The following is a 17136-nucleotide window of genomic DNA, read 5'->3' as shown; positions in this document are numbered from 1 at the left end:
TCTTTAACACTTTGTTTACAATGCATCAAATCAGTCAATGTAACTTTAGGACGAATTATATTGTGAAAATGTTGAATGAAAGCATTAGCTAGTTGTTGAAAAGAAGTAATAGGACAAGGAGGAAAAGAACAATACCATTGCAAATCTCTATCCCTTAATGTTATAGTAAACAATTTTGCTAACAATATTTGATCATGAGGAATGTCACTACACAAATTTTGGAATGTTTTAACATGAGTTAAGGGATTACCTTTTCCATTTTAAAGTTCTAATTAAGGGATTTCTACATGTTTAGGAGGGACAACTCTAACAATTTTATTAGATAATGGGATCCCTACATCAAATGTGGGAACATTATACTTGGTTTGATCCATAGACGCTATTTGTTGTTGTAAGGAAGACATTGTTTGGGCAAGACTATTGATTGTTGCTTCGGTAGAAGCATTGAAATTTGACATGTTGGATTGAGATGGTGGAGTAATATTGTTGAATGAAGGAAGAAATTGAGAACAAGGAGGTCAGATACTATGATAAGTACCTAATTAAGAAGATTGGGTAACACATGGAAGACTCATAGGAGGAATGAAGGAATTATGGTTGAAGGAGTTGCCCCCTTGACTAACATTTATAGGTGGTGAGTGTGGTTGGGTAACAAGGGGAACACTCATGGTAAGAGAAATTAAAGAAGAGGTATTTTCCCCATAACTAACATTTGTAGGTATAATATTTTGTGTAGAGGTATCCATGATGCTTGATGTGAAGGTAGGAACACTAGTCATAGAAGTTGTCAAAGGAAAGGAATGATTAACTTGACTAGGAGGTTATGTATAACCTAGGTTTTCAGCACAACTCTTCAAAAGCATGATATTAGAATAAAAAATATGAGCAATACCATGCAAGATATCAACACCATGTTTATCATTTTAAATCATTCTTTTTAATCCTTCAATCAATGGGAGAGCTTCACTTTTTGGGTATTCTTGACTCATCCATTGTTGAAGATTGTCAAATTGATTGTCCAACTTCACCAATGGATCAACGGATACCCTAGTTAGTCATTCCTCATCATTATGAGAATTATCAAGAAGATAAATTGGAATATCTATAGGATTGGAAGAACCACCAATATCCTCATTGAAAAAGCTAGCCAAATTAGGTTCCATCTCCTCGGTAATTAAACCTTGGGCATCCTTAATTCTACAACTTCTCCTAACGAGGATATTATAGGTAGGACTAATAGTAGTAAAACTCATGCACTAAGGGAGGGAAATGGGAATTTTGAATTTTAGAATGCAAAATAATTGAAAGAATAAATGCAATCTCCTAGGAATTTGAAAATTAAAATTAAGGCTTTGCCAAAATAACCTCTTAATTTTAAAAATTTGAAAGGAAGATCAAAATTAAAATTAGGGTTATCTAACCTCTTAATTTTAAAATTTTGAAATTTTGGAATGTTGAAATATTGAAGGAATTAATTTAATTTTAAAAATTAGGGTATATGTACTTTACCACTTGATTTAAAAATTTAAATTGAAAATGGAAATGTTAAAATCTAGATTTGATTTCGACCTTAGGGTGACCTAAAATCAATAAAATTTCATAAATCTATGGAATTGTGCAGTAAAATATAGCCAATACAAGCTCCCCAAATTTAAGGTGAAAAAGTAGGGACCAAGTAAGTAGTGACTTGGTCCGAAGACATGGTCCGACCAACTTTTTACCAAATTTTTTGGAATGCAAGATATTGTGATTTTAATGTGAATTCCAGAAAGATATGGGAATTGGAGATGTCGAGATATGTGAAAATAATCCTTGAAGGTTGAAATAGGACACACATAGGATGTTTGATAAAATGATTAATTGAAAGAACAACAAAAACGACACACTTAAGGTCTGACTTTTATGATGTTTAGAAGTAAGACAAGAGACTTCAAATTTAATTGAATCAATTAAATGCTTAAAGGAAAATTTGAAATTGCACAAGATTAATCTATTTTTAAAAATTAGGGTTTGTTACATAAACCTCTTAATTTTAGAAGTTTAAATTTAAAAATTTGAATGTTGTAAGGAGGGAAAGTGAATTTTGAAGTTGAAGCAAAGACTCAAATCTAAAAATTAATTCAAGATCTACACAATTCACAAGTGCAATTTTAAAATTAAAAATTAGGTTTTTTTATTTAACCACTTAATTTTAAAAAATTTAAAAATTGAACATGTAAATGAAAATGAAAATTGTAAAATTCAAGAGTTCTCAGATCTGAAACAATCAATCAAATTTAAACAAATCAAAAGCTCAATCTTAAATTTAAAAATTAGGGTTTTTGTGAATTTAACCTCTAATTTTTTTTAAATTGCAAGGAAATTAAACTTGTAATTGAAAATTTGAATAATAAATTGCATACACTCATATCTGAAAACAAAGAATCAGAATTAAGGGCATTCACATTGGGTTCACCAAAATTTAAAGTAGAAAATTGTGAGCTTAGCAAATTCTCCACATGCAAGGGAGGATTCACTAAGCTTAATTTTTGCTTGAGGGAGAGTTTACATTCAAAAGAGGGGGATGAATCTACTAGATCCAATCTTAAATGATGTAAGGACTAAATACTAAGTATATTGGTTATGATTGGAATGTAATTGGCCCTCTTTTGTAAATTGATTAGTTAAATTAAGACTAAATGCTGGAAATAAAGGCAAAGTCTAAGAAAAACAACAAGCTGCAAATTTGGGATTTCATCATGCACCTGGATCTGAGAAGTTTGTGATGATTCAAAGCCGCTCTGCAAAATCTACCAAAAGTTGCAGGGACCGTGTGTTTGGACCAGGTCGCCCTCCTATCAATCCTCCAAACTTTCCACGCGTCAAAAAGGGTTTTTCCATCTTTGCAAATAAAGCTTAATTCTAGAAGTACAATTGCACACCTACTTCCTACACATAAAAGGAAAGGGAAATGTTTTGGGAATAGGGGTTTGCCTTCAAGTCAAACCCTAGTTTTGGAAATAACCAAGTGGTTGAAATAATGTAATTAAAATGATTGAAAGTAGAAATCCTCCTCTTTGAGGGGATGTTGAATTGCTTGAAAATGAAATGCTTATACCTCGTAAAGTTTTGCTTGCCTCCACATGGAATTATAATTTCATGAATTAGGATGATGATCTCCTCTTCAATGCTTGAAATCTTGACTCTATGGCTTCTCCAAAGCTTGAAGGAAGACTGAAAAATTCTCAATTTCTCTTAATGTGTGAGTGCTTGATCTCTTATGTGTGCATGATAGATGGATTGTCAAATGAGAGGAGAAAACCCTCTTATATACTTGTCTGTAGGATTGATTGACTAAATTTCCTACATGAGCCAACATAAAGGGGATTTTCTAGCTTAAAATTTGAGTTAGGCCAGGGATAGGGGTCCAAGATAGGTCCCCATTAAGGGGGACCAAGGAACCACACCCTAGTCCTAGTGAGGACCAAGGTGCCACACCCTAGTCCTACCCTAATTTGGGGTAGGATCATGGTGAAGGAAGGGTGCATCATTTAGTTGCATGAACATTTTGATATGTATGAGCATAATCAGGTCTCTAATCAGGTCGAGGGGTGAAAACACTAAGGTGAAGACCCAAATGCAGTTGAAAATTGCAAGGGGTGCAATTTTAGGATGTTACATTTATTTTCAATATCCCTTAGGAGCTTTGAAGATATTAAAGAATAATAGATCACTGACTTGATGATTGACTTATACCTCTCCCTTAGGGTTTGGTATGGTTTCATGTTATTTTCATGTCTTTGCATGAGCTTCATTTTTTAGATTTACATTCATGCTTAAGATCTCTAGTTCATTTGTGATTTGAAGCATTTGCATTTACATTTACAAGCATTTAGGGTTTTCTCTCCAAAACGTAAGGTAGAACTCTATACTCTTTATTACTCTCATTTAGGATCTTGCATACACACAAGATTCTTGCACACACATTTTTATTACAATATCAACTATTTGTGGAGGTGAAAATCACCAAAACAATGGGTTTGACTAAGGCAAAACCCTATATAGCCACCTAGACACCCTTTTTCAAGTTGCAGGTGAAGGTACACGAATCTGATAAATGCACAAATTTTGGGATCAACGAAAGACACAGATAGTCTTAGTGCCAAAATTTGGCTTGAATCATAGAGACAGGGCATGGTGCCTTCATCCCTAGGGTTTTGGAGTTTTTTGTGCCAGATCTACATCTCAGAGCCTCAAGACCCCAGATTTAGAAATCCAGCCTTCTATTAGCACAAGGACCAAGGCACCCAACACCCTGGTTCTACCCATTCTACATCAAATTTCAGTAGCAGGTGCACCTCTGAGCCTCTTTTCTAGTCCTTCTTTCTATTTCTCAGTTTCAATTTGCATAGAATTTGCATTTTTAGTTTAAGTGTACTTTGTTTCTCATCTCCTAGCCTAGTTGATTGTTGCATCATATTTTGCACATCTACTCCTCATTTACAACAAAGGAATAGAAACCCTAAGAGATATTTCTTGACTCTCTCTTCCCTACAAGAAGTAGTTAAAGTGAGATATCTCCCTAGGCTCTTTTTTATTCCAATGTGTGTACATGAGAGTTAGATTAGGTCTTAGTTACTTGATCCATTTTTGTGCATCACATTTTAGTGAACCTAGCGTGAATCTAATCTTCTTTAAATTTTTATTTCCTTGTTAGATCTAGTTATTGCATCTTTCTTTTTATTAAAAAGCATAAAAATTCAAAAAAAAAAGAGTTTCCATTCATTGTATGCATTCTGTGTTTTAAGTTTTGTTCTTCATTTCAAAAAAAATGTCAGATTTGTACTTGCAACACTTCCATTTCTTTGATAATGCATTTTCGTATGATGATTATGAGTTTAGTAAGGAAGAATTAGATGAGGCTCTTGATGATTTTTTCTACCCTAAACCTTCTAAACCTACATTTTGCCAAAAGATAATCAATCTTGCTACTATGCCATTTCGTAGTGATGAGAAAGATAAGTTGAATGGTTCTTCTCATGAGTACATTCCTATCAACCCATCCTCTAAATCTAGTAACATGGTGGTTTATAACAATCCCCTTTATAAGGACCTGCCTCCTTTTGAATCTACAAATAAACCATTTAATAGATATGATCATGCTATGTTAGATGAGGTTTTTGATGATTTTATGTCTTTGCCAACCTCTTCAAACAAATATCACAAATCTAAAAGATTGATTAACATGATATATGTGAATTAACATACAAAACCTCTTTTTGTAGTGCAAGGTTCTTTCCCTTCTCGAACATCACAACCTCTTAACAAACCTCTCTTTATGGTTCAAGGTGGTTATGGTAATGATTCTTTTTTCACTCCTAATAAACCTGTTATCACTATGCAAGGAGGATATCCCACTAAGAGTCCTTATGAATATTCTAAACAAATAACTAGAGAGAGTTATCATTTGGTTGTCGATACCTATAATAAAAGAAACAATAGACAACCTAATCCTCCTCTGGTTATTCCAACTTTGCTTCCTAATCCTCTACCTATTCCTCTTCAAGCACCTCACATCTCACAAGCTCTAAGTAAGGAGTACGATCTCATTGAACAACTCAAGGCCACTCCTGCTAAGATCTCCCTTTGGGATTTGATTCAAACCTCTTCAACATATCATGGAATTTTACAAGATGCCTTAAAAAATTTGAATGTCCCACTAGTCATGACGTCTAATAATATGGCTTCCTAGATTGACTCCATGACAACAACTAAAGCTCAAATTATGTTCACCCAAGATGAGTTACCTCCTCATAAAGTCAAATGCCAATATGATCCTCTCATGATTGTTGGTCTTATCAATAGAAATTCCATAAGTTGAACCCTTGTGGATAATGGCTTTGGGCTTAATATTTGTAGTGTTGTTTCATAAGATCAACGTGGACACTTCTATCATCAAACTTGATTCCCTTACTATATGTGGCTTTGATAATATAGAAAGGTCTTCATTAGGTATTATAACCTTGTCTACTAAGGTAGGACAAGTTACTCTATGCACACCTATTCATGTCATGCTTGATAATTTTACCTACAATTTGTTGTTAGGTAGACCTTGGATTCATAACATGCAAGCTATCCCTTCTACTTTTCACAGGCAAGTCAAGTTTATTTATAAAAACAAGATGTATACCTTGCTTGCCAATACCAATATCCAAGCTTTTTTGCAAACATTTTCTTCTAAGTCTTCCTCTACTAATTCCTCTCCAACTGCTTATGAAGTGCCCTCTAGCATTCCTTCTCCTTGTAGCACAACTTTTTGTTCTAATACTCCTATTCCTCCTAGTGATCCTGAAGTTCCTAAAAAGGATCCTTCCCAATTTTAATCTCCTCCTAAAGATATCTTTTCCCCTGAGAAGGTGCTCTAAAAAGATAATTGGGGGTCCTTGGAATTTAATCCTACCTTTGTAGGGGAATATAAAATCCCTTCGAGAAAATATAAGGTTGAAAAGAAGAAAGACCAAGAGGAACCTAAAAAGCAACCCACTTTGTCTAAACCATTAAGTAATAACTTTGTGGCTACTTCCAATTCTAAACCTCCATCTATGTCTACTCTAACCGATTCTGACATTCAAACTTATGAAAATCCTCCTTCACTTGCTAAAATGGCTAACCTTTATGGTTCTGGTTTCTATATCCTAGCTAAGAGCGGATATAATGGCAATGGTTGTGGTGCTCAAGAACAAGGAATGAAAGTCCCTATAGAAAGTAACTATCACGAGACACCTTTTGGACTTGGATACAATCCCCTCAAACCCACCAAAGCCTCCAAGAGACCATTTATTAGTGTTAATGTCATTTCCTTATCTTCTAAACCCCTTTCATTAAAGTATCTTAAGTACATTAGTTCTGACTCTAGTATCTTTTCTTTGGATGTCTTTTCTACTGATGATTCCTTAGCTAAGTTCCTAGGAGCTTATGATTATCTTCATTGTTACCATCATAACCATGGATTTTCCTATTGTTTGAATATGGAAGCATACTTTGGGGAAGATGTTGAATTACCCAAAGATAATGATGCGATGATTAAGGAGTTCCCTCAACTAAAGGATATTCCTCAACAGAGTAATCTCCTTATAAGTGATACCATTGACATCAAGATGGATCCTTGTAATGAAGATAAAATTATAAAGATAGGGAAGTGCCTAACTGATGAAGAACAAAAGGAATATTCAGATTTACTATATGAATTCCCTAAAATCTTTGCTAAGATATACTCTAACATGACTAGAATTGATCCTAAGATTGTCACTCATAATATTGTCCTAATTCTTGATTCTAAACCTGTGAAGCAAAAGATTAGGAAAATGAATCCTAAAATAGCTTTGCTTGTCAAAGCTGAAATTTAGAATTTATTGGATGTAGGGTTAATTTGCCCTATTGACTACTCTCCTTGGATTTTGAATATTGTTGTTCTAGCCAAATCTGATAGCAAGATAAGGATGTGCACTAACTTTCAAGATCTCAATAAGGCTTCCTTAGAAGATGTTTTTTTGCTTCCTAACATTGATATGATAGTGTATTCTACTTCTAGACATGCCCTGATGTCCTTTATGGATGGCTTCTTAGGGTATAATCAAATCTTCATTAATCCTCAAGATCAATTTAAAACTGCTTTCACCACTCCTTGGGGCACCTTCTATTGGATTGTGATTCCTTTTCGATTGAAGAATGCAGGCGCTACTTACCAATGTGATATGACCCTTATCTTTCGTGACTACATGCATAAAATTTTAGAAGATTACGTTGATGACATCTTAGCTAAGTCTATACTCTATCAGGACCATGCTAAGATCCTTCGTCAAGTCTTTGAAAAGAATTTGTAAATACAACATGTGCTTAAACCCCTAAAAATGTGTTTTTGGTGTCGATAGTGGAAAACTATTAGGGTTCATAGTCTCGCATCATGGTATTGAGGTTGATATGAAAAATATAGATTCTATAGTTAACATGCCACCTCATAAAAATATTTCCCAATTGAGAAGTTTGCAGGGGAAGATACAATCTATTCATAGGTTTGTATCACAACTTTTAGATCAGACCTTTCCCTTTACTCAATTTCATAAGAAAAACATCACCTTTTAATGGAATGAGGATTGCCACCAAGCCTCTAGGGATTTAAAGTCTTATTTGGCCAACCCTCATATCTTGCAACCTACAGATCTCACTAAACCATTTCTTCTATATACAGTTGCCTCTTCTCATGTTGTTGTAGGTTTATTGGTGCAACATAGTAGTGACGGTAAAGAATGTCTGGTTTATTACATAAGCCACACTTTGCTCAATTATGAAGTCCAATATACTACAATAGAAAGGCAATGTCTTGCTCTTATTATTGCAACCTAAAAGCTAAGGCATTACCTTTTGAATGTTGAGGTTCATGTTATCATTAAATTTGATCCTTTGAAGCATCTTTTCTTTAAGACAAACCTTTTAGGATGCCTAGCTAAGTGGGTTATGATGACTAAATTTGACGTTAAATTTTGTTTCTCAAAAAGCGATTAAAGGACAAGCATTGACTAATCACTTAGCTAATACTCCTTCACCTCTCATGTTACCTAATCAAGAATCCTTTCCTTATGAGTTTGTTCTTCCTATTGAGATTGATGAAACTTGGGAGTTGTATTTTGATGGCTCTAGGTATCATACAAGCTTGAGGGCAGGTGTTGTTATATTCCCTGCTAATAAAAAACATGTTCCCTTATCTTACCATCTTAACTTCCTTTGTACCAATAACATTTCCAAGTATGAAGCCCTTATAGCTGGTCTTAAAGCAGCTTTATCCTTGAATGTCAAGCATATACATATCTATGGTGACTCTCAGTTGATCATTAGACAAGTCACGAGAGTTTATCAGGCTAAACAAGATTAGTTATCACAATATTGAGATTTGGCCTTATCCTTGTTACAAAAAATTGATTCCTATACCATGGATCTTGTCCCTCAGAAGGATAATCAACATGTCAATGCAATGGCATGTGTTTCTTCCCTTGTATCCCTAGAAGATCCCATGGTAGACCTTAAATTTTTCATTCATAACCTTTTTTCTCCAGTTATTGTTGATAATCCTAGTGATGTGGCTTATTGCTATACCATAGATTCTGGAAAATGGTACTCACATATCTTAAGATATTTAACCGATGGTACATTTCCTGATTCCACAAGTAAAAATGCTAGAGATAGGATTCAAAAGTTAGTCATAAGATACATTATCCATTCTAATGTCCTTTATAGGAGAGGTTATAATGGGCTTCTTCTTCACTGTCTCAACAAAATAAAGATCCTAATTGCTCTTGAGGAGGCACATTCAAGTGCATGTGGGGGACATTTTGGGGGTAAAACTTTAGTTCAAAGGTTGCTTCAAATGGGATATTATTGGAAAACCATGGAGAAAGATTATGTTGTGTTTGTTAATAAGTGTCATTAGTGTCAGCAACACAACAAGTTGATTCATGCTTCTGCATAAGAACTTAAGTCACAAGTGGCCTCCTAGCCCTTTTCAATGTGGGGTTTGGATCTTATTGGAAAAAATTTATCCTCCTTCATCCCAAGGACATACTTTCATTATAATTGCTATAGGTTATTTTACGAAGTAGGTAGAAGCAGATCCTCTTTGATTCACTACCATTGAAGTAATTTGTCAATTCATCATAGATAACATTATTGCTCATTTTGAAATCCCTTCCACTTTGGTTTCTGACAATGGGACTTCATTTAAGAACAAAGATGTGAAGAAATTTCTCAAGAAATACCATATTCAACATCGCTTTTCTACACCCTATTATCCTCAATCTAATGGCCAAGATGAGTCCTCTAACAAAATTATAGAACAAATTCTTCATAAGACTGTAAATAAACATGGTAAGGATTGGCACACCCAGTTGACCTATTCCCTTTGGGCTTATCGAATAAGTGTACCCATAGCTATGGGTACTACTCCCTACAATCTTGTTTATGGTGTTGACGCTATTATCCTTTGGAATTAGAGATTCCCTAGCTGAGAATTTCTCTTAAGGGTATAATTAATGATGATTTTTATCGAGAACAACACCTTCAACAACATGAAATGCTTTATGAATGGTGTATAAATACTCTTGAGCATATTCAAGCATATCATAAATCCTTGTAGTGAAGTTACAATGATAAGGTTATTCGGCGTTCCTTCTCAGTGGGTGACCTCATGCTCTATGAGAATTAGAGCAATGTGAATGCCTTACCTAAAGAAAGAGGAAAGTTTAGCCTGAATTGTCTTGGACCAAATATCATGACTGAGTTCTATGGGCTAGGTGCTTACAAAATAGCAGATGTGGAAGGTATGTTTCTTAAGGAGCCCATAAATGCTATGCATCTTCGTAGATACTATGCCTAATTTTCTTCTTCCTTTTCTTTTCCTTTCTTTTCTTCTTCAAAATTGTATGATATGGCAGCATGTCTTTATTAAAGCATGTAGCATTAAATAATTAACATTTAATCTATATTGCTTCATTCTTGACAAACATGTTTTAAATTATTGGTTCTCTTGAATTCATTATGTAAATTTTTAGGAATTTACATTTTTCATGTGCTAGTATATCATGCAATTTTCATCATGTGTTTCAGTGTTAGGATACATCATGTTGTGTTTAATTAAACCCTTAATCAGATCACATTAGTTATGTAGTCCTTAAATTAAACACATTTATCTACATCATCAATGTTGTATTTAATTAAATACTCAGTTATTTAATTAGATCACACATGTATCAATTTAATCATTAGGTATTGATAAATCAATCACATGAGAATTAGATTTGACATACATATACATTTTCAAGTTTGTTATTTTTCATCAAAGAAATATACACATCCATTATTTTTACAAATTAAAAGAGCACATTTGAGGCTAAGATCAATATGTGTGTGTGTGTGTGTGTGTGTGTGTGTGTGTGTGTGTGTGTGTGTGTGTGTGTGTGTGTGTGTGTGTGTGTGTGTGTGTGTGTGTGTGTGTGTGTGTGTGTGTGTTTTAAGGTACATCATCATATACAAAATTGACCACTAGATACAATGTGGTATCTGCTATATCAATACTATTTATGGTTGGTGGCTACTTGAGCCCTTGAGTACCTATTGTGGTGGTCTCATGGGTGTATAATGGGATGAGGACCATGACTGACTCTTGGAAGAGCTCTTCCTATCTTGATCCATGACTATGCCTCGTGATGGTATGATGAATCAATAAAGATCCAGACAATTACTATGAGGGGGGGGGTGAATCAGTAGATAGAAAACTGACTAAACTTTTACCAACCTCTAAAACAATCTCACAAGCCAATCTCAGAACTAACTGGTTCAAACACTGAATTACAAACTTCAATAGCACTGACAGTTTACCGGTTTGGTTGACATATCAAAATAATAGTATAACAACTCTGAAACTCTCAAACCATTTAACTCAAATATTAAAATACTTTACTATCAATAATAAAAGCTCATTTTAGATTTCTTTCAGTCATCTTATCATAACTAAGTGGATTTAACAGTTAAGCAAATTAACCATAGCAAACATAACCACAAAAACCATTCACCCCTTGACACAATGGTTTTTGAGGTGGAAACCCAAATGGGAAAAACCACAGCGGGGATGAATACCCACAAGTATTTTGAACTCTTTTGAAGTTCACCCTGTTAGGAGCCAAGCCTGTTAAAGCTTTACAAAAAGTCTTGTTAAGAACATATCCTATTAGGGACCACCTAGTTAAGGGATTGACTATAATGCCCTATTAGAAGCAATACCCTATTAGGAGTAACCTCGGTAGAGGATTTGAAATCCAAGATAATGGATCACCTAGTTAGAGGATTTAGATAGCACTAAGCCTGTTAAAGCTTACCAGGTTAAGGGATTTGATTGTTGTAATTGTTAGAGAACAACAGGGGTTTACTGATATGGTAAATAGCACTATACTGCTTGATCACATCCTTTTCATACTCCTATCTGCCTTCACACATACTGCAGATACACCTTCTGGTTCAGCAACCAATCACACTAGCACTTAACCAAAATTGTCAGCACTACAACAAAACAACTCATCGATCTTATAAGCAAAACAATAGGTCGGTAACACATCACAAACCTAACATCTCATAGAGATTACAAATAAATCGGTTCAAGTATGACCATTGGATTACATAGAAATCATTACACATTGTTCAAGACAACCTCGACCACTCCTTGATCACCGCTTCATCAATTCTAGTAACTCATTACGTAGTTTCCACTTCATGAAATGTACTCGCTCATTCCCAAGATAAAAATACTATCTCTACATGACAAAAACCATTTGAAACTCTTCACATACAACATGCATACATGGCATAATCATTACCATTCACCATTTGATCATAAATCAATACAACTGATTCACCAAGCTCCATCGGTTAGGATTTGGCACATCAACGGGTAGGGTTACCAGTTGATCTCACTACTTCTTAAGTAATACTAATTTCCTTCACTAGCTCACCTACCGGTTAAAAAACAACATCATAACATTATTATTACCAGTTACAATTGACATCAATGACAACACAATAGTTCATCAATATAATCTTCAATCAAATACCAACACCTCGATACATGGCTGACTCTACCCGGGGTTGCTAGCTCATGTTGTAGCTGCTCCCCCTCTTCTCGCCTGATCTCTAGCTCTATTTGAACTAAATTGAATAGATCCTCATGTCATCTGGAACTCCTCTGACATTTATGCATTATCTGCAAAGATCAAGGTATGTGTGAAGTAGTGATGATGTTAGATAGGGTCTACTAAATAAGAGATTGCCACTCCTATACTCTGATTGTAGAAGAGGGAATACAAATAAAATCACATATACATCATAATGAAAATTCCAAACAAACTCAATTAAATAAAGGACCCTTACCTAGATCTCTCGCCTGCCAGTGTGGATAGTGTGCCATGGCCATCTCTAATCTAGATCCACTTCTCTCTACATGCTTGTAGTGTCTCTATACTCTAATAGGTTGTGTTGTTTGAGATGATCGACGTAAGCTTGAAACAAGTCTCCTAAGATCAGCTCCCTCTCCTTTAGCTGGCACTACTAGTGGATCTAGGGCAATGATGTCTTCTTTGAAATGATGGCGAACCTCTTCCTCCTCCTCTCTCTCCTCTTCCTCGTCCTCTTTCTCCTCGTCCTCTCTCTCCTCTTCCTCCTCCTCTTTCTCCTCCTCCTCCTCCTCCTCTCCTTTCTCCTCCTCCTCTCCCTCTCTCCCTTCCTTTGGATCATCATCCGCATCATCCCCACCCTAATCTACCTCCCCACCAATATCTTCATCATCTCCCTCCTCCTCCTCATCATCTCTATCTTGTTGTTCTCTCTCCTCCTCTCCTCTCTCATCCTCATGATTTGTTTTGTCTCCATCACTTCAGTCCTCAGATGTCTCATGATCCTTGTTGGTGGAGCTAGTTGATCACCTCCATGGCCGAGGATTACCCCTCGGATAGTCTAAAGGAAAGAAATCTCTCGGGTAAGCCTTGTCCCAAAATGTGATGTACCTACAGTGAGCTCCCACATCATCATTAAAGGGGACCATGACATCTCGATCAGAATCATCTGAATCTATCATCTCAATCTCATCACTACAAGGCCTAAGAACTACTCCCGATCTTCCAATCACTTGAGAGTGGCATATAAAAATTGGTAGATTTGCTGGAATGCCCTACTCTAGCCCAAAATATCTCCCGACCCAATCAAAATAGAATGGGACTACGATATGGCTATAGCGCACCTCGAGGAAGTGGTTCCTTTGCATAGCCAAAGTTGACTGTGTTGGCTTGGCCATGTGGTCATGTGCCGGTATGGCCTCCTTGTTATGACATCTGATCTCAATATGTCTATCACAATCCTCCAATATAATAGATCACCATTTTGCCATGGTCTAGTGAGCAGGTATGCATATCTCCTCATGAGTGGAATAACACCAATAGGATCTAATAACCACTAAATCATACTCTGTCCTCTAGTCTCATTGGGTATGGCTCACCCAATGCAGTACGTATCCTCTCTCCTAAAAGAAGATGGTGTATGACCTGCCCTATATCTGACTATGCATCCTCTAATGGGAAGCCTAAGTATGTGGTACACATCCTCAAGCATAACCGCCATCTCTTCCACTGGTAGGATAAATGTGGAGGTGTCCATGTCCCATCTCTCCATGAGTACCATAAGCATTGTTGGATGGAACTTCATGGATGGCATGTTGCATATGTACCACAACCCTATTTCCTTAAGCATCTCTTTGTCGTCCTAAGATAATCAAGTAATCTGACTTTGTAGACTCTACTATGTATGTCTGATAGTGTGCTCTCGCATATAGGGTGGTTTCTACAAAAATCAAACAATAAACAATCAGTATCATCCTCTCAATCAACTCAACATCAGAAAGCCTGATCATGTGCTAGCCCTTGGTCACCCTGTGCAGGGATTAGGATGTCATGGAAGGATCAGGGTGCTCTAGGAGGACCAAGGTGCCCCAGTGGGACCATGGCACCCTAGTGGGACCATGGCTCCCTTTTGGGGACACATGTGCAATTAGACCTTCTTCCATACTAGAAAGTCAAAGTCAAGTCAACAAAAAGTCAACAAGAAGTACAAAGGTAGTTCAGCACACTCACCTTGTCGAGCGGCTGATTGGTGATGACAGACTGTCATAGGATCTTTGTCTAGGTAGGCATCTTAGGTCATTTTTTAGGCATCATGAGTGCTATGTGCTCTCCTCTACTACAAATAGGAAAAAAAGAGAAAATGACAAATGAAAGTGTCTTTTTTGCTATTCATAAGGTGTGCGCTTCTTTCTTTCTCGAAACCCCAATTCCTAATTTTTTACTTAATCTCTCATATCTTGAGCTAGAGAACTCTGATTTCTAAACCGTTGGTGGTATTGGAATCATGATTCAATTCTCTTCCTTATCAAATGTTCCATGATGTGCTTCAATATTGTACCAAGCTTCATTGTGAGCATTTGTCATCACCTCTTTTTAGTAATTCACTGCGGTAAACATGATACCCTGTTTCACCTCACTAATTAGCAAGCTGAAATAGGGGGGCATATAACTACTCGCAAATTTCATCACTTGCCTAGTAAGCATCTAGGTGATTTTGTGATTTTATCTAGCATGTGGTTTTGTAGGGTGCAGTTCCTAACAGTATACTGCAGATACCGTTAGGGGCTTCATTCAACACCTTATGGATATATCATTTTTCATGAAATGTTTAATTTTGATATACTTTAGCTTTCATATGCATGTAGTATCATATGTCTACTAAAGTGGGGGCTAAAAGTAGCATCATAAATTGTACACCTTTAATTGGGTAGTAGAATTCCATGCTTAGCTTAGCACCCCACCTTAGTGCATTTTGATTTCGCATTTTTAATTCCCTTTAAGCATTTAATTAATTAATTTAATTAAATCTAAATTCTTCTTTTATCCCTCTAGACATCATAAATTTGGCCCTTTACCCTAAGTGTGCCCCCTTTTTTTTAATCTTCCAATTAATCATTTCATCAAATACCCTAATTATGTCCTATTTCAACCTTCAAGGCCTGATTTCGCATAACTAGACATCTCAAATTACCACATACTCTTGGAATTTTCTCCAAAATCACAATATCTTGCTTCCTTGAAAATTTGGCAAAAAGTTGGTCGGACCGTGTGTTCGAACCAAGTTGGTACCTACTTGGTCTTGACTTTTTCTCCCCAAATTTCGGGAGCAAGTTTTGGTGGTATTTGAATGGCTTGATTAACAAGCTTATTAGTTTTCTCCTTTTTTTTTATAAACAGGTTTTCAGAATGCCTTTTAAAGGAGTAAAATATATATATATATATATATATATATATATATATATATATATATATATATATATATATATATATATATATATATATATATATATATATATTGCTACATTTTTAAACTATAACTCATTTAGGCCTTCTTTTGAGTTTATTATTTTTATATTTCCCTAAAATGCATGCAAGGATTTCCTAATGTTATTTGCAGATTGAATAATGGGGGAAATATATATATATATATTTTTTTTTTAAAGAAAAAGGTTGAAGAAATATATGTTGAATATTCTATTTTTTTTTTTGTTTAAAAACAGCTTTCTACAACTAGCATTTACAATGCATCCTAACAGCAACTTAATATATATATATTTTTTTTGTAGGCAAAATAAACTAAGACTAAATGCTAATTTTTTTGAAAAGAAATAGACTACTATAATAAGTTTCACTTTCTGCATTAAATGGGAAAATAAATGACTGATTTATTTATTTTGCAGTAGCATAAATAACAAAATAATCATGTAGTAATAAACTAAATTTTATTTTCAAAATACACAAAAATGCATCTACTTCATTTTTTTGTAAAACATGAAGATTTAAATACAAGCTAATACTTTTCTCCTTTCTTTTTGCAACGCTAACCAAGTAGGAAAAATATATATTTCTTTAGCAAAGGTAGATACAAAGTAAATATGAATACAAATGGGTTTGAAAACCCAACAATATTTTTCTTTTCATGGTAATATGAATAAAATAACTACACTTCTTTTCTTGAAAATAACTACAACATAGCTCACATTCCTTTTCTTTTATACAAGCTACAACATTGAATACATTTCTTTTTTTTTCTTCAACACTTTTCTGCAACACAAAACAGCAACAAGCTCTTTATTCTTTCTTTTCCCATCCCAAGCAACCTGCAATAAAAACACAACTTGACCATGGAGAGCTCACCTCCCAGCCTAGGCTTACTAGAAGCCCACCCCGAGCTTGGAGAACCAAGCACTAGACGGGTTACAAACAAGCAAACAACACAACAAATAGGGTAACCACTCAACATACATCTTCCCATCCCAAGCTACACTTTCACCACATTTGTGATGATCCTTCCACAGGTGGAAGTGGACCAAGTACCATTGGGGAGATTGCAAGCCAAAAATTACAACTCAAGCCACCTCATGGCATTACAAAATACAACAAAGATACATCTCCATACCTTATGCCCCCCGAAAGCTCAAAGGCCATATCTTCTCCCCTTATGACC

This window comes from Cryptomeria japonica, chromosome 6 (assembly GCF_030272615.1).
Source record: "Cryptomeria japonica chromosome 6, Sugi_1.0, whole genome shotgun sequence".
NCBI classification, from domain to species: domain Eukaryota; kingdom Viridiplantae; phylum Streptophyta; class Pinopsida; order Cupressales; family Cupressaceae; genus Cryptomeria; species Cryptomeria japonica.
Note: the sequence above shows the minus strand (reverse complement) of the source record.